The 26,770-nt window shown below is 43.7% G+C and overlaps 1 long non-coding RNA gene across 3 annotated transcripts in view; it reads left to right on the forward strand.

Annotated features, from left to right (window-relative positions):
* Positions 1–26,278, forward strand: part of LOC105473546 (uncharacterized) — a 64,464-nt gene extending 38,186 nt beyond the window's left edge. The window contains exons 5-9 of one of the 3 annotated variants that reach the window (XR_011615389.1): positions 6,394–6,454; positions 9,214–9,432; positions 11,412–11,500; positions 23,766–23,951; positions 24,706–26,278. This is a non-coding gene — a long non-coding RNA (uncharacterized lncRNA). Of the gene's footprint in view, positions 1–6,393; positions 6,455–9,213; positions 9,433–11,411; positions 11,501–23,765; positions 24,124–24,705 lie in introns of those variants that run through there. The other 2 variants (XR_982304.3, XR_011615390.1) reach the window with 2 other exon arrangements.
* The last annotated feature ends 492 nt before the right edge of the window (positions 26,279–26,770 follow it).

The raw sequence follows: 26,770 nt of genomic DNA on the forward strand, positions 1-26,770 counted from the left end.
AGGAAGAGTCTGGGGGCTAAGGATGTCACAGAAGGCATCCTAGAGGGAGGGATGAGCAGAGAAGTTGGTTGGAGAAGAAGAATCAGAGATGACTCTGGAGTGGTGCAGCGGGGCTGACGGAGTGAAGGTTTTGGATGCTAAGAGTCCAGACTTGATGAGACTAGCAGTAGGGAGGCACTTGAGGTCCTGAAATGAGAATGTAGTGATTGCGGAAGGTTCTTTTGGCAGTTGTGGAAAGGCTAGTTTGAAACAGTATTGACTAAGGAATGAAGGAAAGTCTGTCAAAAGATTTGCAGTCGTGAAAGAAAAGGAGACTGGGTGCGGTGGCTCTTGCCTATAATCCCAGCACTTTGGGAAGCCAAGGCCAGTGGATCGCCTGAGCTCAGGAGTTCAAGACAAGCCCAGGAAGCATGGCAAAACTCTGTCTCTACAAAAAATACAAAATTTAGCCTGGCATGGTGAGGCACGCCTGTAATCCCAGCTAGTTGGGCAGCTGAGGTGGGAGGATTGCTTGAGTCTGGGAGGTAGAGGTTGCAGTGAGTGGAGATTGCACCACTGCACTCCAGCCTGTGCAACAAAGAAAGATCCCATCTCAAAAAAAAAAAAAAAAAAAAAAAAAAAAAAGAAAAAAGAAAAGAAAAAGGGAGACTCTTCCAAATAATTTCAGAGGCATAATTGACCGTTTAAGTTAGATATGGACACTGCACTAAGGCTCTGAGATGGGGGCTCCACTTTGCTGTCTACAGCATTAGCCTTGCTAACAGAGTCCACTAACAAGGCTTTGCTGACAACAACTGATTGAAAAGTGAAAACTTCAATCAATTCATGTTTTGGCTACAGATTTTTTTTTTCCTTAATTGGGAAGTGGTTTCTGTGTCTAGAGACACAGCCTATGAGAAGACTTGCTGGATTTGCCTGACTCTGTTAGAAGACAGTCATGGCAAATGAAAAAGTTGGAGGTATTGGGTAGTGCCGCAGTTCATATGAGAATTAAAAATTTTTTTTTTTTTTTTTTTTTTTTTTTTGAGACGGAGTCTCGCTCTGTCGCCCAGGCTGGAGTGCAGTGGCCGGATCTCAGCTCACTGCAAGCTCCGCCTCCCGGGTTTACGCCATTCTCCTGCCTCAGCCTCCCGAGTAGCTGGGACTACAGGCGCCCACCATCACGCCCGGCAAATTTTTTGTATTTTTTAGTAGAGACGGGGTTTCACCAGGTTAGCCAGGATGGTCTTGATCTCCTGACCTTGTGATCCGCCCGCCTCGGCCTCCCAAAGTGCTGGGATTACAGGCTTGAGCCACCGCGCCCGGCCGAGAATTAAAAAAATTTTTATGACAGTGTTAACTGTGTGTTAAGCCCTGGTTTAAGAGCTTTACACATTTGAACTCATTTAATTATCTGAGAAACTAAGAGGTTGCACATAGCATTACTCCCATTTTACAGATTACATTCTCGTTTCAGGGACTCAGATGACTCCCTACTGCTAGTCCCATCAAGTCTGGACTCTGCTAGCATCCAAAGCCCTCACTCCACCCGAGGAAGCTGAAGCTGAGCGAGGCTAGGGAGATTGTTCAGTATCGTACACCTACTAAATGGTGGAGGCAGCATCTGAATCCATGCTATAAAGGCCGTCATCTTTTTTTTTTTTTTTTTTTTTTTGAGACGGAGTCTGTCTGTCACCCAGGCTGGAGTGCAGTGGCCTGATCTCGGCTCACTGCAAGCTCCGCCTCCCGGGTTCACGCCATTCTCCTGCCTCAGCCTCCCGAGTAGCTGGGACTACAGGCGCCCGCCACCGCACCCGGCTAATTTTTTGTATTTTTAGTAGAGACGGAGTTTCACAGTGTTAGCCAGGATGGTCTCGATCTCCTGACCTCGTGATCCGCCCGTCTTGTCCTGCCAAAGTGCTGGGATTACAGGCGTGAGCCACCACATCCGGCTGACCATCATCTTAACCACGACACTTGACAGCCTCCCATTTTTTAAGTCACATTGCCCAAGAGTATGACTAAGTCCCTAGGACTTATCATGGCCATGCCAAAGTCTAGATGTTCCCTAGAAATTAAAGGGAGCACTAATAGAAAATGGTCCCTCTTCTTCAACTCATTATTGCTGGTTCACCACTCATAGGTTTCAACTATGAGCCCTATTGACAAAAAGTGACCTGGGGACCTTATCGAGTACTTACAGCCATGAGAGTGACTTCCAAATCCTAGGACACTGACAGAGCCCATGATGAAGAACCGAGTCACCTCCCTTATAACAAACCAACAATTGAGGGAGAGGCACTAATCCAAAAAGGACAATGTATAACACTTATGAGAATTTTTGAAAATAGTAGAAGGGCATGTGAAAGTCAAATCGATGCTTAAGCCTTTGCATATGGGTGCAAATTATACGTCAGTACAATTAAAAATATCTAATTTGACATTCAAATCATCTTTGAAATTTTTAGACTTAACAGAGGCTGTTTTAGGAGAGATAAGGGAATGGCTTGTAGCTATGAAGGGAAGGGATGGACGCTATTCAGGGTGGAACTTTTGGGCGTGTTGCCAAAGCAAGTCTTACGAAATCTCGTGATATGCCATCTGTAGGAGAAAATCCACAGTGATCACATTTTGATATGAAAGTCATCTCTTGGCCGGGCGTGGTGGCTCATGCTTGTAATCCCACCACTTTGGGAGGCTGAGGCGGGGCAGATCACTTGAGGCCAGCAGTTCAAGACCAGCCTGGCCAACATGGTGAAACGTTGTCTCTACTAAAAATATTTTAAAAATTTAGCTGGGCATGGTGGTGGGCACCTGTAACCCCACCTACTGGGGAGGCTGAGGCAGGAGAATCACTTGAACCCAGGAGGTGGAGGTTGCAGTGAGCCAAGATTGCACCATTGCACTCCAGCCTGGGCGACAAGAGTGAAACACCATCTCGTAAAAAAAACAAACAAAAACAAAACCAAAAAGAAAAAAGTCATCTCTTTTAGGTAGATAAATGCAAACTTAATGAGAATAAACGGTAGCAGAAAAAGTTGTTTTTAAGATGGATGAACGCACTGTCATTTCTTTGAAGTGAACTATCAAGTTGCCTGGCTACGAGGAAGGGCATGGGGCACCAAGTTATACTTTAGTTAAAGGACCTTGGAGTCAATGTTCATTGTGACCTGAGCTTGCAGTCTATTGCTAATTTGGGCAGTGAACAAAAGGTTGCAAAGGGTTTTGTTCATAAAACAAACAGCTACATCTTAAACCGACACCTGAAGACTGTATAGATTCTATGATTACCCCTTAAGAAAGAAAAATTGGATGAAAAGAAGATCCAAAATATATGTGGATGGTCAAAAGGACAGAACAAGATAGGGATAGAGAGTCTACCTTAACGTCAGGCTGAAAAAACCCAACCCTTCCACGGGGGGCATGTTCAAAATCTGTGAATTCACCCACAGCGTAAATATTTTCCATTGACTTCCCACAGGCCAATGTAGCAGGTGTGAATACTATTCCACCAACTCAAATTAAAACCAGCATTGAGCCTCCTCTCTCCTGGGGGGAAGAGATTCCATCTCAGATAGAAGTGGGGCTCTCTCATCTCCCCCATTCCCTCTACCACACTTAGGGCCTTCTCCATGTTCCAAAGGCCTAGCACAGAGCAGAGTGTGGGCAAGGCCTCTATGGTTTTTGGTCTGTGCTTATTAACTGCCGAAGTACCTGTTGTTCAAACTGAAGTGGTCCCTTGATGTTTGATAGTTTCACCTGTTTCTCAGCCATGAGAATCTTTGCTGAAACTAGGACTTGAGAGTGTAGGGTTCAGTTCTCCCAACTGCACAACTCAGCCTTTTATGGCAAGGTAGGCTCCCTTCAAGTACCCAAACTAGGTACTCCTGCTGATCATTGATCTGAGCATAACAGGCTGCACTAAAAGACAACATTTTTTTAGAAAGGTAAATGTCACAACTGCCATAGAAACATAAAATTAATATCTATCAAATATTTCAGTTAACTGTTAATGAGAGGAGCAGTAAGATGATTAAAACAGTTCAAAGGAGAACCCAAAGAACGCACACACACACACAGGCAATCAAATACTAAAATCAATTTTCTAATACATGCAAAACTGGTTTCCCATTTGGGTCACTTGTATGTAACTCCAATTCCTTCTCCAAGAGCCCTTCCAGGAGAGGCGCAGTCCTGGCATGATGCAAGACCTTGTGCTGGGCACAGAAGGTGTCCACCTGGTTCTCACTCTACAGAGCCCATTGCCCGATGCTGTCCCTCAGGCAGGAGCCTCCTTCAACACAACGGCCGCTCCCAGAAGGCACCGTGGTAGTAGCTGCTGTGGCCAGCAAGCACTAGACACATTGAACGCCCCTGCATGTTTGCTTATTTTAAAGTCACTTTTTTTTTTTCTGATACTTGCCTACATATGCTGAATCAAAATGTGGGCTTCAGGCAGAAACCCAGCAACTAAGTAATTCTTAATGACTGAAGGTTGTAGTGAAAAATGAGTTGACTCTAATTAATGGGATTAGGTGGTCATCTTAGAGAATAAAGTGGGTCCTGTTGTGTCCGGAATTGGTGGGTTCTCGGTCTCCCTGACTTCTAGAATGAAGCCGCGGACCCTCGCCCTGAGTGTTACAGCTCTTAAAGATGGTGTGTCCAGAGTTTGTTCCTTCTGATGTTTGGACGTGTCCAGAGTTTCTTCCTTCTGCTGGGTTCGCGGTCTCGCTGACTTCGGGAATGAAGCTGCAGACCTTTGCGATGAGTGTTACAGCTCTTAAAGGCGGTGAGTTCGGAGTTGTTCCTTCCTCCTGGTGGGTCCGCGGTCTCGCTGACTTCCGGAGTGAAGCTGCAGACCTCGGTGAGTGTTACAGCTCATAAACGCCGCGCGGACCCAAAGAGTGAGCAGCAGCGGCGGGCGCGGTGGCTCATGCCTGTAATCCCAGCACTTTGGGAGGCCGAGGCGGGCGGATCACAAGGCCAGGAGATAGAGACCATCCCGGCTAACATGGTAAAACCCCGTGGCTACTAAAAATACAAAACAATTAGCCGGGCATTGTGGCGGGCGCCTGTAGTCCCAGCTCCTCAGGAGGCTGAGGCAGGAGAATGGCGTGAACCCGGGAGGCGGAGCTTGCAGTGAGCCGAGATCGCGCCACTACACTCCAGCCTGGGGGACAGAGCGAGACTCAGTCTCAAAAAAAAAAAAAAAAAGAGTGAGCAGCAGCAAGATTTATTGTGAAAAACGAGAGAACAAAGCTTCCACAGCATTGAAAGGCAGCTGCTGGCTCAGGCGGCCTACTTTTATTCCCTTATTTGGCCCACCCACATCCTGCTGACTGGTCCACTTTACAGAGAGCTGATTGGTCCATTTTACAGAGTGCTAGTTGGTCTATTTTTACAGAGTGCTGATTGGTGCATTTAGAAAGCTTTAGCTACACTCAGAGTGCTGATTGGTGCGTTTACAAACTGAGCTCTGATTGGTGCATTTACAACCCTTTAGCTAGACAGAAAAGTTCTCCAAGTCCCGACTGGATTAGCTAGACGTCAGGGGCTGGTTGGTTCGTTTATTAGCTACGCAGAAAAGTTCTCCAAGTCCCCACCGGAGCCGGAAGTCCAGCCGGCTTCACCTCTCAATGTTAAAGAGAGCCTCTGCTGCCAGGTATTTGCAAGGGAGAGGACAGGCTGGAGATTATATCCAGATGATTGTATCAGAGGTGCACCTGGGGTCAGGGGAGGAGTCCTGAAGTTGGGCATGTTTTATTGAGGTGGTTTAAAGAAGAGACTGGTTTTGATGTGAGGGTACCAGAAATCCTGAACTTTTCATAGAATGGTTTTAGGATTTGCCTTGATGAAAATTTAGAGGAAGAAAAAGATAAAAGGGAACACTCTCTAGAAGTAGTTAGGCATTGGGTCCCTAAATTGGAACCTGATTTTGGTCTGATTTCCTGAAGATTTCATTCTTTCACAGGGGAAACTCAAATGTTACTTTTATCTTCTTAACCTTACGTGGAGCTCCATTCCTCCGGCTTATCAGCTTCCCCTGAAGTTATAGATGGGAGTTTCTTAGGGCATAGTCACACCCCACAGATCCTATAAGCATCTAGGCCACAGACTGTAAATTTTATTTTATTTTTTTGCCTTCCATCTCCCCTGTATCTGTTGAGATTATCATGAACATTTTCCCCTTTAACTTTTTACTTATAGTTTTAATTTTGAAAAAATTTTAGATTTACATAGAAATTGTAAAGATAGTTGAAAGAATTCCTGGATACCCCTCACCCAGTTTCCTATGTTTCTGTGGTACATTTGTTAAAACTGAAGAACAGACATGGCTCCATTATTATTAAATTAACTCCAGACTTTATTTGGATTTCAACGTTTTTTTCTATTAATGTTTTCTTTCTATTCCAGGATCCAGTTCAGGATACCACATGATATTAAGTTTTCGTGTCTTCCCAGGCTTCTGTGGTGTGTGAGTTTCTCAGAACTTTTTTTTTGTTTTTGTTTTTAATGACCTTGAGAGTTTTGAAGAGTACTGGCTGGGCATCCCGTAGACTGTCCCCCAGTCGGAGTTTGTCTGTTTTATTTTTTCTCCTAATTTGATCGGGGTTACGGATATTTGGGAACACAGCCATAGATGGGAAGCGCCCTTCTCATCACATCGTGTCAGAGGGAACCTTGGTCACTTAGTTGAGGTAATGCTGGGGAGGCCTCTCCATTATAAAGTTACTTTTTTGTCTTTTCTTCTCTATTCATCGCAATTGGGCCACTAGGTGATTTGTGATTTCTAGTTCCATTCTTTAGAATGACGTAGACATTTTTGTTTGTTTGTTTGTTTGCATGAAAATTCCAAATAGTTCACTCATACCACCATCTGGGCCTAAAGTCGTCCTGGAGGTAAAATTTTAAAAACCTTTTAAAAGAACTTTCATGATTTCTTCTGGGTGTGATGGCTCAAGCCTATAATCCCAGGGCTTTGGGAGGCTGGAGCAGGAGGATTGCTTCAGCCCAGGAATTAAGGGTGCAATGAGCTGTGATCATGCCAACTGCACTCTAGTCTGGGTGACATAGCGAGACTCTGTCTCTTAAAAAAAAAAAACACAAAAAAACAAAAAGCAAACTTGTAATGTCATATCTATAAAGGTCTTCTACATCTTCTAAATGTCAGAGTTTTTGGTAATTAAACAATATGATCAATTTCATTGTGATTTTGAAATGTAATAGATGGTGTTTTGCCTAGCATATTTTATTCTTGTATGTATATTTGGTATCTTTTTTTCTGGATTTCTAATACAGATGTACATTTTCTTTTCATGAGCAGGCATGCTATTTATGTTGTTTAATTTGTGGAGGAAGTGGTAGGACCTTCCAGATTTATAAGTCTAATGCAGAAATGGGAATTAGTAAGGTGTATGTGTTGCAACAGTGAGGTTTGCTAGAGCAAATAACACTGGAGCCCAGGGGCAGATTCTTGGGTACTTCGGGCAATTCTAGGTGATGGTGGGCCATTAACATAGAAACCTAGGCTTATGCTTACTTCTCTTAGAAGCTCTTTTTGGTAGATATTCTAGTTTGGAAGTATAGAGGCAACATGGAACTCTGGGAGAGATAGAGGACTATTGTCCACCCTCCAGTGCTACTTCTCAGACCTTTTCTGCTAATAGCTACACAAGATTTGGTTATGTCTCCTGCAAAGGGCTTCTGCCCAGCTTGAGATTTACAGCTGTTTTCACCACTATACCGGTAAGATCAGGTATTTTGGGGTATTTGGGCAGGAAAAAACAAACATAGAATGTCAAGTGTGTGTAGGACCTCTAGTTCAAAGCTATCTTCCTTTATCCTCATTTTGTAAAAAAGGATTCCTCTTTTTTTTTTTTTTTTTTTACAATTTTACTTTAAGTTCTGGAATACATGTCCAGAAACTGCAGGTTTGTTACACAGGTATACATGTGCCATGGTGGTTTGCTGCACCTATCAACCCGTCATCTGGGTTTTAAGCCCCGCGTACATTAGGTATTTGTCCTAGTGCTCTCCCTCCCCCTTGCCCCCCATCCCCCGACAGGCCCCGGTGTGTGATGTTCCCCTCCCTGTGTCCATGTGTTCTCATCGTTCAACTCCCACTTGTAAGTGAGAACATGCCGTGTTTGTTTTCTGTTCTTGTGTTAGTTTGCTGATAATGATGGTTTCTAACTTCATCCATGCCCTTCCTTTCTCCTCATTTTAAGGATATGAGAACTAAGGTTAAGTAAGGGCAAATGGATGTTCTAAGGCCACAGAGAAAATCAGTGGTGAAATTAGGACTTGCACCCAGATTTCTTTACTCCTGGTATAGTGCTGTCTCGTAATGCCACACTGCCCTTGGTTTTGACCTGACAGACCCTGTAGGCCATACACATAGAGAAAAGGCGATGATCAATGTGGTAGAGGTAAAACACTCTAAATCCAGGGAGAGTTCCATAGCATGGGTGCCTCTGGGCTCTGTTGTGGAGATATAATTGCAGCGGGACCTGTCCCAGTCAAACTGCTTATAAAGGTTTGACCCTGCAAATCTCCATCAACTGCGCTTTACAAATCCCCAGGGAAAACAAAGGCATATTTGGAGGAGTTGCTTTATCTCTTCAATCTACTTGTGCAGTAATCCTGAACTTTTAGAGCACAGCCAAGGGCTGGGATACTTGCCAGTCCATATACACAGTGTCCATCTGTAGGGCTAGACTAGAATTCAGGCTAAATGGAGATTCCCTCTTTTGGCTGCTGTGTGCTGTCTCAGACTGTGTATCTTGAAGCAGGATCCACATTCTTGGCAGGTCAGCTGTGAAACGTGTTTGACATTGGTGGAAAAGGGCAGTTCTCAGATCCAGGAGCCTTGCTGCTTGTCTGTCTGCACTCCTGAGGAAACCTTTGGCAGAAGGCAACTTTTTGCGAGTCTGTTTGGCTTTCTCTTTGACACTGATGGAGCAGGGTAAGCTGACTCCAGCCTCAGAAAGGTCCCTTCCCTCCACTTTGTGTAGAACACGTACAAACCCTCCTATGTGTCTAGTGGGGATGTTCAATGCCCATTTGAAGTCCCTCGTCGTGAGGGGAGAAATGGGAAATGCAAAACGAGTTAAGGTTACGCTATGATGTGATGGGGTGATGAGGATTTAATGAAGGGAAGATCATTTATTCTCTTCTCAACCTCTAGGACCCAGGCCTGTTGATTTGTTTATGCCACTTTCCATCTGTCTGTAGAATCACAGTACAGTGGGACAGATTTTAGACCTCAAATTCCGGGATCCTGGCATTAGGCCCAAAGTCGATCTGGGATGTCCCTCCAGGACCTACTGCTTTAATAATTTCTGACGGACCTCCTGGAGTCATCTTAAACTGTTCCCAAGGTAAATAAACCGACTGCCCTGGAGCGGAAGCATCCCATTCATACAGACACAAACCCAGAGACAACAAACAAAGGTAAGAAAATGCCTTCCCCTGAGACTGCGCCTATACTTGGTAAAATCGATTCCTGGGGACGCTGTGAATGGTACTTCCTCAAATCATGCCCCATGTCCTCTTCCTGCCCTGGCTAAGACAGGTTGACTGACGGGGTACACTGCAGTCTTGAGATATGCAAGAGAGGGTAGAGGCCACATTGCATAAAGCCAAACCACCTGCTTTAGAAAACTCTGTGCACAGGTATTTGATGAAGCAGCTGCCTCTCGTGACAGACATTCAGCCATAACTCAAAGGAGCTGTGCCAACCAGGCGGCTTTAAATCCCTTCCTCCTCCCATGCAAGCAGTGATGGGTACCTGACAAGAGGCTCCCCTACCTTTGGTGGCTTCCAGAAGAAATGCAGTGAGGGTGGGGCAGGGTAGGCAAGGAACATAGGAAAAATGCAGAGAAATGAGATGTTTATAAAATTTGATGTTTATACTTTCCATCTTCAGGTATTTTTTTTCCTGATTTCAGACTTTTTTCTGTTTCTAGTTTTATAGATGCAGTTTGCTCTTCACTCTCATTGAGATTCCACTCAGAGGCAGTTAGTTTATTTACCTTGAGAACAGAAAACAGTTCTTGTTTTTAGATTTTTTTTTTTTTGAGCAAATTACCATGATAACAATGGTAATTTCTGGGAAGATTGCAACTATGCAATTTTCAAATTATGAAATTTCCCCTGGTCGGAGGCCTTACTGAGCAGCTTGCTTATTCAGCTAATATTTATACAGAAAAAAAAGAAAAATCGACAAGGCTGTGGCTTTAGAAGTTCTGTCATCTCTTATCTGTAGTCTTTTTTTTTGTAATTTTTATAAATATAGAAGTTCAAATCTGCACAAAGATGTGTTTTCACACTGACATCTTTGAGATTCTTTGATCTTTTCATACCTCTGTGTATATAATATTTGAACACGTGTAAAATCTCGCAAATTAGAGGTGAACCAGATTATTATCCTGTATTCAAATTTCTGTCATATCTGCAATTTTCATTTGAAATTGCAACTATGAGACAGACTTCAGGGAAAAGTATTAAGATAGTTTCTAAAATATTTGCTTAATATTAATTTTAGGATTTTTAGAAAACACAAGAAAGAAAAATTAAGAAATTAAAAGTCATGATTTTATCATTTACACTTTAACATTTCGGTGTACACAATTCCAGTCTCTCTCTCGTTTTGATATGTATGGATATCTTAAAATAAAATGGAATTTTAAAAAGTATAACTTTAAAAATCCCTTTTACATATTTTATTTTAAACATTTTCTTTTATTATTTTTTTCTATTATATTATCTTAATGGGTATATATCATCCCACCGTATAGCTATACCATAATCTATTTAATGAATCTCCTGTTGTTGGAAATTTAGATTATTTTCAATAATTCACCATTACTGGCAGTACTATAATGTTAATCATTGTAGCTATATCTTCGTGCACAGTCATGATTATTTCTTTATGATAAATTCCTGGAAGTAGAGTTGCCAGATCAAAATGTATGCAAAAATTCTAAGACACAAAAAGATTGCCTAAAATATAAATTTATAAATTTATCCTCCCACCAGCTATTTGTCAGAAGGCTCATTTCCCTCTATACTTGACAATAACTGATAAATTATTATTTTTTACTCATTTATAAATAAGAAATACTACACCGTTGCCTTATTAAGCACTTATTTGATAACTAGTGATGATACATTTTGTATGTTTACTGTTAATTTCACTTTCATGGTTTTAAATTAGCTTTTCATGTTTTTAAGTTCTTTTGTCTTTGTAAATAGTCAACTTAATTGAATCATCTTATTAGTTGAATAATGTCTTAGTTCTTGCTTTTAGATGTTTCTGAGCAAATTACAATTATAATAATGGTAATTTCTGGGAAGATTACAACTGTGAAATTTTCAAATTATGATAATTCATTCCTCTGTTTTAATGTTTATACTTTTCTTTTTCTTAGTGCATTGGCTGAAACTTCTGTTTGTTCTTTGCTTCAAATCCTTGGAGAATGTCTTGAGCTGGTGTTAATTCCCTGATTAATTCTCTTCAGTACGTAATATGTTACTCATTACCTCCACTGTGTTTAAAAATTTGATGTTTATCTTTTCCATCTCCAGGTATTTTTTTTTCCTGATTTTGGACTTTTTTCTGTTTCTCCTCTAGTTTTATAGAAGCAGTTTGCTCTTCACTTTCACTGAGATTCCACTCAGAGGCAGTTATTTACCTTGGGAACAGAAATTTAAGATGAGACTGGGAATGCGAGACATTTTCCTAAAAGTTTTCTCTTATTTCATGGACTAACACATATTTTTAACTTATTAGTTCTCTTCTTTTGAATTGCTGGATATTTTCATTCTGTTTAGTGATTTTTCTTTGTTTATTCTTTTTTTTTTTTTCTCTCTTTTCTTTTGAAACAGGCTGGAGTGCAGTGGTGCCATCTTGACTCACTGCAGCTTCCGCCTCCCTGGTTCAAGTGATTCTCCTCTCTCGGTCTCCTGAGTAGCTGGGATTACAGGCACATGGCACCACACCCAGCTAATTTTTGTATTTTTGATAGAAACGGGGTTTCACTGTATTGGCCAGACTGGTTTTGAACTCCTGACCTCAAGTGATGGACCCGTCTCGGCCTCCCAAAGCACTGGAATTACAGGCGTGAGCCACTGTGCCCAGCCTGTTCATTCTTACAGTAGCAATGTTATGTTTGTCCAAAATGAAGAGTAGAGATGGCCTTTATCAAATACAGAGTGGATGTTTATTCAAACTCTTTAGTCCTGAAGTTGAGAGCCAGCTTGACTGTGTCCCCACTTTCGTTAGTGTGCTCTTGGTGTTAACTGTGAGTTGTAGAGTCTGCATGTTTCTAACTCTTGCTAGTTTTATCAGAGAAGCTGATTAGTATCGATCCTTCATTGGCTGCCCCTGGCTTGCCTGCCCTACTAGCTACCATGGTAACTCAGACTTAGGGGCCGTCTAAAGTGACTCCTGCTTTCAACATTTTCTTTTTGGCTGTCTCTTAAATGTCAAGGTTCTGTGGATGGATTCTACCATTGTCCTCTTTCCCCCTCATTCTCTACACTTTCCATTGTTTCTGTCGCCTTCATACATGGCATCAACCATCTCCTATGTGCGGAAGACTCCCAAGTCAATTATCTCCAGCCCAGACATTCCTCTTAAATGTAAAACTGGGCATCTCCTTGTGGCTGTCCCTCAGCTGATCAAACAGAGCATGCACAAAAATGATTGCAGAAGAAGCAGTCTTAATCAAGCTTCATTATCCAATTTCTGGGTTGAATAAATTCACCCCATCCTCTCTGTAATTCACAGTGACAATGGCAGCAGAGCTCTGGTGAGCTCTGGTACCACGTCTACCCTTCTGTTTCCACCCGTCTGTGCTCCCCAGGAGCGGGTGTGGTTACTCTCAAACTTGGTTATGTAAGTAAACCTGGCACTAAGACTTGTCCTGTAAAATAATGAAATTTGAACAAGAGGAGCGTTGATGCTCTGAAAACCATATTGGAAGCTTTGTAAAGAATTTGATAAAGTGAACGTACTTAGAGAAATGCTGCGAAACTGGTTATGGGTTGGTTAACTCTAAGAGCGAAGGATTAAAACAAACAAACAACAAACCTTTGTTAGAAAAACCCTGAGAACTTTTTTTTTTTTAATAATTTATTTTTTTGAGACGGAGTCTTGCTCGGTCGCCCAGGCTGGAGTGCGGTAGCTCGATCTTGGCTCACTGCAAGCTCCGCCTCCGGGGTTCACGCTGTTCTCCTGCCTCAGACTCCCAAGTAGCTGGGACTACAGGTGCCTGCCACCACACCTGGCTAATTTTTTGTATTTTTAGTAGAGATGGGGTTTCACCGTGTTAGCCAGGATGGTCTCCATCTCCTGATCTTGTGATCCACCTGCTCGGCCTCCCAAAGTGCTGGGATTACAGGCGTGAGCCACCGCGCCTGGCCAAAACCCTGAGAACTTTAAATTTAGATTGCTTTACAAGTATCTATAATTTTCCACTCTACTTCAAAGATATCAAAACTGGGAATTATAGATGATTCTCTAAGGATATTGCTTCTGGAAGAAAGGTGAGGTGGAACTCCCCACTAACTAACTTGCTCAAAGGCCTTGGCCCTGTGTCATGTGATTGGTGATTGATTGATACATTTGAATATTAAGATAAAAGGTTTAAGACATGCATATTCCATTTTCAGAAATTATTCTTTTTGTAATTTTTATTTTTGAGACAGTTTCGCTCTTGTTGCCCAGGCTGGAGTACAGTGGCACGATCTTGGCTCACTGCAACCTCTGTCTCTGGGTTCAAGCAATTCTCCTGCCTCAGCCTCCCAAGTAGCTGGGATTACAGGCACCTGCCACCATGCCTGGCTCATTTTTGCATTTTTAGTAGAGATGGCATTTTACTACGCTGACCAGGCTGGTCTCGAACTCCTGACCTCAGGTGATCTGCCAGCCTCAGCCTCCCAAAGCGCTGGGATTACAGTCGTGAGCCACCTCGCCCAGCCCAATTTTCAGAAATTATTCTCCTATCATTGATCTCTTGGTTAATTATGAGTCCTGATTTATCGAATCAGAGGACTTGTATTATTTGTATCTTTTATTCCAAACATCCTAGCAGAAAGCCAGGATGCAGTCCAAGCTCTAGGAAACTTGAGCTGCTGAGCTGGTGTGCCAATGAGCTAGCTGCAAAGGCTGGCTTGGATCTGTACTGTAATGGTTCTATATAAGTCTCTAACACTCTTGCAGTTTCTGCAGACACAGAAGAGGGGGCATCTTTGGGGAAGTTTCCATTTTTAGAGAAGGTTATTGGTAAAGCCTTTTTAGCTAATAGTATTTACACTTTCTACTTCATTAAATGTCCATATTTATCATCATGGTTCCCAAGCATTTGTCAGTTCCTATCGGTAGGGGCAGTAAATTTGGCACGGCTTGGAGAACTACCCTTCATTTTCCCCATTAGCTGTAATCTAAGACAGAATCGTCCATGTGGACACAGCTTTATAAAGAGCAAATAGACAACATATTAGAAATATTAAATATGAAATAGTACTAATGTATTGATTGATACAGTGTAAGTGTACCTAACCTGTTTAATCCCTGGCCTGAATTCAGTGGAGTTCAAATGGAAATAGTTTTTTTATTTTTTGTTCTAAAGGATGCCTGCAATCTGACTTCCAGCCTAATTTTTCTGTTTTTTAATTAATCTTGAGCACAGACCATAATTTTCAGGTGATTCTTCACTGTTAAAATTAAGTCCATGGGGACAGGTGTGGTGGCTCTTGCCTGTAATCCTAGCACTTTGGGAGGCCAAGGCGGGCAGATCACGAGGTCAGGAGTTCAAGACCAGCCTGACCAGCATGGTGAAACTCTGTCTCTACTAAAAACACAAAAATTAGCTGGGTGTGGTGGCAGGTGCCTGTAGTCCCAGCTACTCAGGAGGCTAAGGAAGGAGAATCACTTGAACCTGGGAGGCAGAGGTTGTAGTGAGCCAAGATGGAGCCACTGCACTCCAGCCTGGTTGACAGAGCGAGACTCCATCTCAAAGGAAAAAAAAAAAAAAAAAAAAAAAAAAAAAAAAAAAAAAAAAATTAAGTCCAGGGACGTCTGCTCTGGCCATGATGGAGTAACTAGTACTAGATTTATCCTACCAGAAACAACTAAAAAAAAGACAAAATATGTGAAACAAGGGTTTTTGGACAATAGAAATCAGGTAGCAGAGGACAGGGATCAGAACGGGGGAAACAAAAGTGGTGAGCCCTATGACGGCCCCAGGTTACTGCCTGGAGAAAGTCTCCAGGCTGCAGCACAGGAAAAGGAACTCAGGCAGAGCTGATGGTCTCCCTGTGTTGAGAAGACAGAGATGGGAGTGTGGGAACTCAAGGCAGCTGATTATCATAGGGCGTGTATACAAGAGAGGAGAGGGATTTATGGAGAGAAAGCTCCAGAGATCTGCAGAGAGTCCCCCTTGAGACTTAGGTGAGAGCTGAGTAGCTCATGTACGTGAAGAAATGTCCCCAAAGCTGGGGAAAGAACCACCCCAAAGGACTAAAGGAAACAAATTCCTGTGTTCTGGATTTGAGGGTATATTAGAGATACAAAGGAAGATGCGGAAAGACCAGGGGCTCTGGGCATCAGCAGGACATGGATGAGGAACTGGGTTGTGGAGGACTCGTCTTTGGGCAGAGGTCTTGCTCCATTGCCCAGGCTGGAGTGTAGTGGCGTGGTCATGGTTCACCACAGTCTCAATTTCCTGGGCTCAAGTGATTTTCCTAAATAGCTGGGACTATAGGTGCATACCACCATGCCTGGCTTAATGTTTTTAAATTTTTGGTAGAGACAGGGTCTCACTACGTTGCCTAGGCTCGAGTGTCCTTTTTTAAAAGTAGATTTTATTTTTATTTTTATTTATTTATTTATTTTTGAGACGGAGTCTCACTCTGTCACCCAGGCTGGAGTGCAGTGGTGCGATTTCGGCTCACTGCAACCTCTGCCTCCCAGGTTCAAGTGATTCTCCTGCCTCAGCTTCCCAAGTAGCTGGGATTACAGGTGCCTGCCACCACACCTGGCTAATATTTTTTTTGTTGTTGTAGTTTTAGTAGAGACGGGGTTTCACCATGTGGGCTAGGATGGTTTTGAACTCCTGACCTCAAGTGTTCTTCCTGCCTCGGCCTCTCAAAGTGCTGGGATTATAGGTGTGAGCCACCGCGCCCAGCCTAAAAGTAGATTTTAAATTGAGGTGCAACATACAAATAGAAATGTGCACAAATCATAATGTGCTCACTGAGTTTTCACTAGCACACTTGTGTAAAACAGATTATAAAATAGAAAGTTCCCAGAAGCTCCATTTGCACCCCTCCCAATCATTAACACTGCTCCCCCAAAGGCCACTATCACCTCCTACCTCCCATCCATCATCATCACCAAGGCAAACCTTCCTCCTCAGCTGGGCCCATTTACAATCCCCTCTGGAGTTGCTGCTTCTCTGGCTGACACTGCCTGACTTAGTGTTGGGTGGCAGGTATCCAAGTGCTGGCTGTCTTAGGGGTGTGGCTTGAGTTCTTTGGAAGACCCTGTGGGGTCTCCCCACTGCCCAGTTCCCTGATGCAGGCCCTCTGGCTCTGGACTGATGTCCATTCTTCGTCAGCTCCATTATTAAAGTCTGCTCGCCTGGCAGGCAGCCCTCTTGGTGGGGTACCGGAAAGATGGCTTGAGCCCAGCTACATTCCACAGTGTCCGCTCAACCCATGGGAAACTCATGTATCCTGGCCATGCCAGTGGGCCAAAGGCTGCTCCACGACCCCCTCCCATTTCTCCTTTCTCTTGTTATTAAGGCTATGATGGATGGAGATCTCCAACTGGAGAATGGAATGCCGGTGCCAGTACCCCTTCCTGCAGGCCCCCATCATTACTGTAGGAGATGATCTTGGATAATGCCCTTGGCTTGGCTTTGGGGAAGAGTGAGGAAGGCCACTGCTTATCATTAGGCTGACAACGGCCTGTGCCTAATCCATTCTCCTCCACTCATTCTCCTTTTAAAGGGGGGGCAAGGTAGGGAGTGTCTGTGGAGCAAGGACAGTGGTTTAAGGGTGCCTAGGATTTATTTCACCTTGGTATGGTAAGACATACAGATAGGGAAATGACTGTCTAAAAACAGAAGCTTTTTATACTCACAGATCCCTGGAAGCAGGGGGTACTGGATGCCACGTAGGGCCACACAGGGAAGCACCAGGTGGGTCAGGAGGCAGAGGGAGAGGGGGAAGTGTGGGTAAGAGCCTTTACTGGGGTTTCCACAGAAGGAACAGGTGAGGCAGGGTGAGCAAGGTTACCATTGGCTAGTTTGCATAATTTCAGCAGGCTCTGGGGCATAGGGGCTGTCCCTAGTTGTCTGGGACCTGACCCTGGGGAGGATTAAGGGCAGGTGGAGAGTGGCCCAGAGTGTGAGGGCCCGATAGAGGAGGTGGCTGGGGATGGGGGCTCTGGATTGGTTGGTTCGCATTTGAAAGACATGCGCTAGCTGACTCATTTACTGTATCTAGGAATGAGCTAACCTCGGGAGGGGCGGTCCCAAGGGGGTCAGCAAAGTCCCTAGAAGTCAAAGCACCCTAATGCAGGAAAGAAAAGACACAATTAATAAAGCCAGTCTGATTGCCTCATAGTGAGCTCTGGGGGGCCGGGTGTGGGGGTGGAGGGGTTCCGGTGGTTGCTGGGTCTTTTTAGAATGTATGTTACTTTTTACCTCTTTGTCCTCAGCTTTGGGTGCTGGCTGTTAATTCTGAGACAACAGGAAATATCTCAACATTCTGCTGTGTAGTGATTAGTGAAAAACATTACATTGCATCCTATCTGACGTTCCTATTAGAAATTAAAGCAGTAAATGCTGAAATGGGCTACACTTCTGATTGGGGCTCAGGGTCCAAAGATTCTCTGGTTGCAAGCAATAGAATTCGACTGGTTGGTATCAGCAAAACCACGATCTGCGAAATGTGTGTAGAGTAGCTTAAGGGGAAGGAAAAGTGACCGTCAGGCCTCTGAAAGACAGAGAGCTACTGTTGGCTTCCAGCTGCCACAGCATTTTGTATGCCCAGGAGTCAGGTTCCAGGGAGGGAAGAGGTGTGTGGATGAGGGGATCTTTGATTGACATTCTCATCAAGACTACGTCATAAAGAACGAGGAGTGGTTTCCCAGGAGAAAATAAAGGGCTAGTACCAAAAGAAGAGGCTGTGAAATCCGGGTTGGACAAACCAAAAGACGTTCACTACAGGTAGACAGGTGCACATAAAGAGTCCAGATTTAGCTTCGGAAAAGTCGTATTTGAGCTCCTTCTCTGTCACTGATTATTTTGGTCATGATTTTTACGGACTTCTTTGTCCACCTATAATATACAGGGATGTAATACCTACCTTACCCTATTGTTGAGACAAGTAACTATAAATGCTATAAAAATGACAAGCCGCCATATGATTCATACCACATTAGTACAAACTACGTCATTCCTTCTGTTCCTGAATCTCCATCATCTCGTAGATGGTGTGTGTTCTTGTCACTGTGTGTGGATTCACTATGAAGGTACTGATTTGATAGTAAAGCATAAAAACTTTAAACGTCCCATGGAAATGCAAACATGTTCTAGTCTAATAAATTTTCAGGCTCTGAATCCCCATATGGAGCCAATTTGACATCCAGTTGTGCATCTAAAGTACTGTTAAAAACCCAACTCTTTATTTACCTAGATTCTCTATTTATCTTGAAATGAAAAGCATTTGCATGGAGAGGACTTCGTGCTTTTCAGCATGCAAAATGTCAAACAGATCTTATCTGACCTGTTGCTGCCCCCGTGCACAGCCCTGAGTGGCTCCAGGATCTGTGTTGACAATATTCCAACGTGTTCAGCTGATGTGCCAAAACCTATTGAAAACCCTAGGCCTGGATTGTGCTAACAGCACCCTTTCAAGTTCTTGAAATCCAGGCACATCCTGGGAGGAAAGAGGCCTGCGAGGTGTCTCACTTCTCTTACAAGAGAGATGGGTGGGAAATGAAACCTCCTGGGATCCAGACAAAGCCTTGGGTGTTGCTGGGGACATGTCCTTTGCTAATGGACAGACAATTTTGTATAGAGACATTCCAGCTTAACCTGGAGCTGTGCTCTCTGCTGGGATGCGGGTCCTTTCCCATGGGGGCCTTTGCTTGAGTGTCTAAGGACTTTCCAGTGAGAAAACTGATTCTGAGTGAGTACAAGGGTCAGGCGCATTCTTCGTTGCCTTTAATAGTTGTTGGAGGAATGAGTAATTCTGAAAGCAGAGCATGTTATTTATATTTATTTCCTAGCCCTATCTCCCCATGGTTGAGGGGTATTGAGGGGAAAGTGTGGATTTCTAATGTGGGTTGTGGATGTGAAATAAATCTCAGTGACCTACAGTCTCAAGGACGGCAAGACACAAATGACATGACTTTGGTGCTGGAGTGAAACAGCCAAACGGTGAAGCAGAGAAAGAGAGAGAGAGAGAGAGAGAGAGAGAGAGAGAGAGAGGCTGTTGCAATGATCTGTTTCTGCGGGACCATCTATTCCAAAACAGTGGCTTAACACAACCAGCATTGTATTAGCTCTCATGGTTTTGTGGGGGAGGAATTTGCACAGGCCCTGACTAGGTGATTCTGCTGCCTCAAGTGGTGTCTTCCGGCCACGTGATGGTATCTAGCCAATGCTTGTCTAGGCTAAGATGCCTTCATTTACATCCCCGGCACACTGGCAGGGATGCCTGGAAGGCTTGGCTCAGCTGAGTCCTGCTTCTTCTCTGGGGCCTGTCTGCTTGGCAATGGGAGGATACTCAGCTTCAACCCTGCAGCTCAGAGCTTCAAGAGACCAAGGCAGCAGCTGCCAGTCCTGTTCCAGGCTGAAATGGAGTCGCTTTCACATTTTCTCTTGGTTAGAGTAGTTGCAGGCCAGCCCGGATTCGAAGGCAGAGACAGTAAGCCCAGCTCTTGGGAGAAGGAGGGTGAAAGGATTTATGGTAATCTTTTATTTGCCATACAGGCATTGTCTTCTTCTGCAGGCAGTTTAGAGTAGCTACTGCCTGGGGTGAGTTCCTAGGAAAGCACTGTTTTCCCTGAGATGGTAGAGCCTGGTTGTCAAGTATAGACAGTGCCCTAATGAGATAGCTTGCGTGTGCGTGTGACATGGGGCTCCCCTCACACAGTGAGGGAGCGAGAGTGGCCAAAGCAGGTGTTAGCTGACTAGACTTGGGTGTATCACATGGAAACACCCTTTGGGAACTCCCAGATGTACTTGGTGGGTGGGAAGATTGTTGCACCAAAGCTCTCTACACCCTCTGCCTGGACCTTGATGTACAAAAGCAGGTAAAGGCAGCAGAGCCTGCAATATTACTGTTCATGACATACTCCACCAATATATCCTTTCCACCTCACATGCACACCCACAGGCAGATATGGTTTGTGCAAAAGTTGATTATGTGTGTCAAAGATTCACCCCTAGCCTGAAAGTTTCTTGAAGTCCTATCCCTCAGAGGGCAGCAATGCTGTGCAGGCATGGCTCATCAGACCCAAGTCTCACCTCGGTGGTGATATCACCTGGGATGGAGTGAATCCCTCCTGAACACCAAGCTCCTTTTGTTGAGGGCTCACTCCTCAGTATTGCACCTTCCTGTTTAGTTCTCACAGCTCCATTGAACCACAGTATTCAGACTCTCATTTTTACAGATGAAGAAACAGAGGCTGAGAGATGCTAAGTAATGTGCCGAGCTCAGAGAGGGCAGGTGGATCTGAATGTCTGACTGCAATTGTCTTTCCTGAAGGACTCGCTGCATGAAGGGCCCTTCCAGACAACAGCACTGTAAGCCCTCTAAGAGGAGTGTGCTTATTTTTCCTCTGCTGCCAACATGTCCTTTGCCCAAGTTCACAAACGTGGTGATGGCACCCTTTCACTTTCTTTTATTTTTTGTTTGGAGCCAGAGTCTCACTCTACCCCCAAGGCTGGACTGCAGTGGTGTGATCTTGGCTCACTGCAACCTCCGCTGCCTCCTGGGTTCAAGTGATTCTCTTGTCTCAGCCTCCCAAGTAAGCTGGGATTACAGGCACCCTCCACCATGCCCACCTAATTTTTGTATTTTTAGGAGAGACGAGGTTTTGCCATGTTGGCCAGGCTGGTCTCGAACTCTTGACCTCAGGCAGTCCACCCGCCTCGGCCTCCCAAAGTGTTGGGATTACAGGCGGGAGCCACTGCACCCGGCCCCCTTTCACTTTCTTTAGCCAAGAATCTGGTGGGGTTCCTGCAGGACAAATGCTTTCTGCTTGTCATGTTTCCTAGTCTGACACGATCCTGCTGGGTTTCAGCAGGTCTCATCCATCGGGAGATGATGGTGAAGGAGATCGAAGCCGGGTCCTTTGGTTTCTTGTTCCTTTTGTTTCTAAAACAACCTGACTTAAGTTCTCTCACTGGTGGACTCCCAGGAAAAAAGGTTGGTTTTTCTGGCTTTTGATTGAGATTCTGATCATAGATTCTGCCGCACACGTGGGAGTTGTGACAGGGATGTACCCAACTGCTGTCTGGTGTCTTTGCCCCGCACCAAGATTTCATCCTTATTGTTTGGGGCATTCTCTATTTTTAAAAACTGTCAGCCCTCAGATGGCACATCTATTGCTATTTCTTCAAAATCCATCTGAAGTAGTAGTTTTTAAATGTGTCACTGTGTATTCAGGGTTCGGTATCCTCCAGAAATCAATTGTGAGGAATTCCACCTCCAAATTCTACCTCCAAATAGTTGGAACAGGTTTGAGCTCCAACTATTGCCTGGCAGCGCACATAACTGGGCAGCTGACAGCTAAAGGGTGTCATCAAACCTTCCGCTTTTATCCCACCCTCCCTTCCTCTCTCGCTCGCCTTCTCTTCTTGCCCCTCCACATACCTTACAATACCCACAAAAGTAAAACTCTGCAAATGTTTGGGGTCCTGGTATAAAGTGAGAATGAGCTCCTGTCATGTGCCATCCAAACGACCGAACTCAATCCCCTCTATCTGCCCTGCTTTCAGCTGATTTTTCTTGCTGGTGCGCAGCTGTGAGATTCAGTTTCTCCACTGGAAAGCCTTCCCCATTGCACATGGTGGACAATCCATTGTGTTCACATGCATTCAAGGATCTTCACATTCCCACTCCAGCTTATCTTTCAAGGCTCACCACTCCCACATTAGGAGAAACCAGACTATTCACCTTCTCCACAAATGCTTTCGACCTCTGTGCCTTGCTGGTATTACTTGTCTATCTAGAATACCCTTCTTTACTATATTTCGTTTTCAAAAGCTAACCAGTTTCTCTAAGCCACGTACAACAAATTTTTGTCTTCTCAGAGACGCCTTCCTTGAATTTCACAGCCTGAATAAATCTCATATTTCTCTATGTTCTCATAGCATTTTCTAAGTACCTTTTTTATAGGCCTTTTTACATTCTTACACACAGAGGCTGGCATGCTTGGAAATGTTTGCTGAGCTGTGAATCAGTTATTTGTGTGCATGACTAATTAATTACTGATGTTCAGAGACTATGCTCTTGCTTGTCTTTGGGGCCTTTTCTGAAAATCAGCAGTAGGTGCTCAGTAATTGCATAGAGTTGGCCGGGTGTGGTGGCTCACGCCTGTAATCCCAGCACTTTGGGAGGCTGAGGCGGGAGAATCACTTGAGGTGAGGAGTTCGAGACAAGCCTAGCCAACATGGTGAAACCCCGTCTCTACTGAAAATACAAAAAATTAGCCAGGCATGGTGGCGGGTGCCTGTAGTCCCAGCTACTTGGTAGGCTGAGGCAGGAGAATGGCGTGAACCCGGGAGGTGGAGCTTGCAGTGAGCCGAGATCACGCCACTGCACTCCAGCCTGGGCGACAGAGCAAGACTCCTCCTCAAAAATAAATAAATAAATAAATAAATAAATAAATAAATAAATAAATAATTGCATAGAGTTAAATGATACTGGTTAGCACGCATATTTCTTTCCTTCTGGAAATTGATTTAAATTGTCTTAAAATGTTGATAATTTTCAGTCATTTAAAAAAAGAGACAAATTTTTGCTATTCAAAAGTAGACAATCCCTGGTTTACGTATTTGTTGAGTAACTAGCCTATTAATCTGAGGCACAGATTTTTATTTCAACGTGAGCATGGCATTTACTGCCACTTGGTGGCAGTGTACCCCAATTACAAGACTGTCTAAGTGACTACTAGACCCTGATAAGTGCTAAAATTACAAACCAGAAGTTACGAAGTGACAGTCTGTAACAACTCACATCTAGATTCTATTTTAGTGACAGAGAGTCTAGTACAATACCATAATACTTAAATATATCCTAAAATTAATATCTTTGGGTATGTTACTATTCTCCTGTTGAATATCTCCTAATTATCTTGTACTTATGGATGATGAATAGAGATGTAAATCTTATGAAGAATTGCCAGAAAATTAACCACTGGCAACGTTTTATGAAGGATGTTTCAAATGTTTAAGATAAGGTGTTCGCATATAGCTAGACAGGTTTAACCCCTCACTGTGATTTATGAAATCTGTGCAGGAGGAAGAGTTCTATGTAAACTTTCTACTCCTCCAGAAAGTAGTGCAAATGTAATTCTGAAAGGAACAAGGAACATTCTGGAAAAATCAAAGCCCACAAACCCAGGAAGCATCAGCTCTGGCAGTGTTATCAGCAGGGGCAGCTTGATAGTCTGTGGGAGGAAGCAAAGGTGATTTTGGAAGCTGGGTCTGGATACAAGTCACATTTTCTGAACTCTCATTTGTCCTTGTACGTGCTAGGTCATGTCACTCAGGTTGTAACCAGAAAAGATGAAGCCGTGTTTTACATTTGAGGGGAGTGGTGGAGAGAAGCAGCAGCAGCAAGATCAGGGACCTGGAGAATCATGAAGCTTCTGTTGGATGAGGAACTAGGTCGCTGGGGACTCGTCCTTGGGCAGAGTGCATATTCTTGGTGTCGCCTTTTATGTAAGATTTTTGCTACTCCAGAGGTAAATGGAGCTGCTTAACGGCGCCTTTATCTGCAAACCTAATTTCAGAGCTAAAGTTGGGAAGCTTGAGTGTCGTGGGAACACTGGGAGTGGCAGTCATTAAACACTGCAGGGTTACTGAGAGGCTTGTCTTCTTTTTTCAAATGACTCAAGACAAAGTAGGGAAAGAACATGACTGTATGTTTGATGCTTAGAGGAATCTGATTGCACAAAACTTTGTTGATAATCAAAATTTATTTATAATTATATATTATAATTTACATATAACACATTTTATAATTTTATTATAATGATTTACATCTTGTAATTTATTTATAAATAAGGGGACACCTTCATGTGGGGAAAGCTGGCGTGTTGTAAGGATACCATTTACTAAGGCCATATTGTACCGGCTACAAGACCTGCTTCGAGCTCAGCATCATTTAGCACCATTAGCCCGGAATCCTTCTGACTAATAGATCTTGCACTGACAAATGAAATAACAAAACAACACAAACTGCTACTCTTATAGAAGAACCGGTGTGATTACCAGACTCTTATTGGTCCTATTACATAGTGAGTTCACTTAATCCTCCCAATACCTGTATGTGACAATTTTGATGATCTCTGTTGTAACGATCAATAGCACGAGACTCAGAGAAGTTAAATAACCTGGTTAAGCTCAGACAGCGAATCAGCTGTGAAACTGGGACTCAAATCATTGTTTCTGATCCAACCTTGGTTTTCCCAAGGTGATCAAACTTCGGAGGACAGATGGGCCACAGGAGGAGGCGAGCAAATGTTTCTTGGCACACCAGCCACACTGCACAAGTCCCGGAGATGCCATTCAGATAGGCCATCACTGCGCATGCTCTCTTAGTACCCCTAAATTGGACAGCACCGTGAGCCTGTTTGTTTGACTACCTTCTGATGTCAGGAATAATTCAAGAAGCTACCATTTTTGCATACTATAAATTATATAATCAGAACCACCGTAAATAATTATGTCCACCTCTCTGGAGTGTTGAGGTGTTTCATAGATCAGTATCTTGATTTTATCTACCTGCCCGGCTCCTAGAAACTAAACCATTTGAGATTTTCTTAGCCAGAGTCTACAGTGACATTCCTTGTATATGCAGGCACCAAATAAGAATGAAGTTAATGGTTAATGTGGAATAATTGTTTATTACATGCCAAGTGCTTTCCATACATTGTCTTATTCAACCATCGCAATGAGTTTTTATTTAAATCTTTATCTTATGGACGAGGAAATGGAGTCTTACAGAGGCGAACAGGCTGCTAAATGACAGAGCCAGGGCTTGAACTCATGACTCCACAGCCCATCTCTAGTCAGTACTCTGCTACACTGGTTAATTATGCAATTTTACATCAGGGGATGGAGATAATACTGTCAGAAAGGACTTACTAGCTCAAGGGAAGCTGTCCATCTGGCTTAGAAAGTCCAGCCTAGAAAAATTTTGAACCATACTAAACTGTATAACAATCTATTCCTTACCAGCTGGATGATCTTAAGTACATTATTTAATTTTCCTGTGCCTGTTTTCTCATCTGTAAAGTAGGGATAATAATAGTAACTATTTAATATTACTGCCAGGAATAAATGAGATAATACATGTAAAACACTTAGCAGAATGCCTGGCATAGAGCATTAATAAATGCATTAATAAAATGCTTAATAAACGTTAGCTATCATCAGCAGCAGTGGCATTATCACCGTCATCCTTATTATTAGGTAAAAGCTACTTACATTTTAGCTACTGTGCTCAAGAGGAAGCAAGAAGGTAAACATGATGTTAAGTTGATAAAACCAAGATACAAAGACAGTATCTTTTGAGATTTGACATGTAAACAATGAGCCTCTTCAGGAAACAGAAATGGTTGAAGACCCTAAAGCCCAAAGGGACCCAAGTACCCTACTTGGGGGAGGTGTCTTTGAGTTCAGTTGCAGAACTTCCTGAGCATTCTGGAAGTTTCTCACCATCGCTGCATTTGGACCAGATGATGTGAGAGTCTCAGGTATTCCTCGCCTAATGGGTGTTTGCTGTTGGAAAGCTCATGTATGCTCCACTTAAAAAGTTGGTTGTGTAAATCCAAGAGCTTTCTCAGAGAGAACAGTATCAGCAGGAGAAGGCTGTCCTCAAGACTGGAGCTCACTCGTTCACTCATTGAATTTATTGAGCATTTTTTCTGTGCGCTACAACTAGAAAGATTAAGAGATGGCCACATTCCTCAAGGAAGTCACAGACTGGGAAGGGAGAGAAATGTTATTAAATAATTACAAAACAGTGCCATGTCAGCAATGTGCTAAGGAAGATGGTGGGATAAAGCAGGGAGAAGGCCAGGTTTCCTCCTGGGCTTTGGGAAGGCTGGATCTCAACAGTGTACACTCCGAAGGCTTTGACTGTTGTGGGCTACACTGTTACCCCTACAAGTTTCCCCCACCTGCTCCCTCTAGAAGACAGGCTGCCCTTCTCCCCCTAGGTTGCTGCAAGGATAGCCATGCACTCTGCCGAGAGATCCACCCTCAATGCTTTCCTTTCAGGGATCTAAGTGGGGCTGCCTGAAGCTACAGCCTTTGCCAGATCTTCTGGTTCTTGGAAGGGGGCACACATGGTAATTTGGCCAAGTCTGGGCAGGAAGGTAGGCTTCCTAGACCTGGGAAGCAGGAAACTAAGAGCCACGCAAGGTCTCTGCTGTGTCTTAGTTGAGGTAGCAGCATTTTCCACTTAAGGCTGACTCAGATTCTCTCTTAGGCCAAACTGAAGTGTGACTCCTTTAAAAGATGTGAGAGCCCAT

This window comes from Macaca nemestrina, chromosome 17 (genome assembly GCF_043159975.1).
Source record: "Macaca nemestrina isolate mMacNem1 chromosome 17, mMacNem.hap1, whole genome shotgun sequence".
In the NCBI taxonomy this organism is placed as follows: domain Eukaryota; kingdom Metazoa; phylum Chordata; class Mammalia; order Primates; family Cercopithecidae; genus Macaca; species Macaca nemestrina.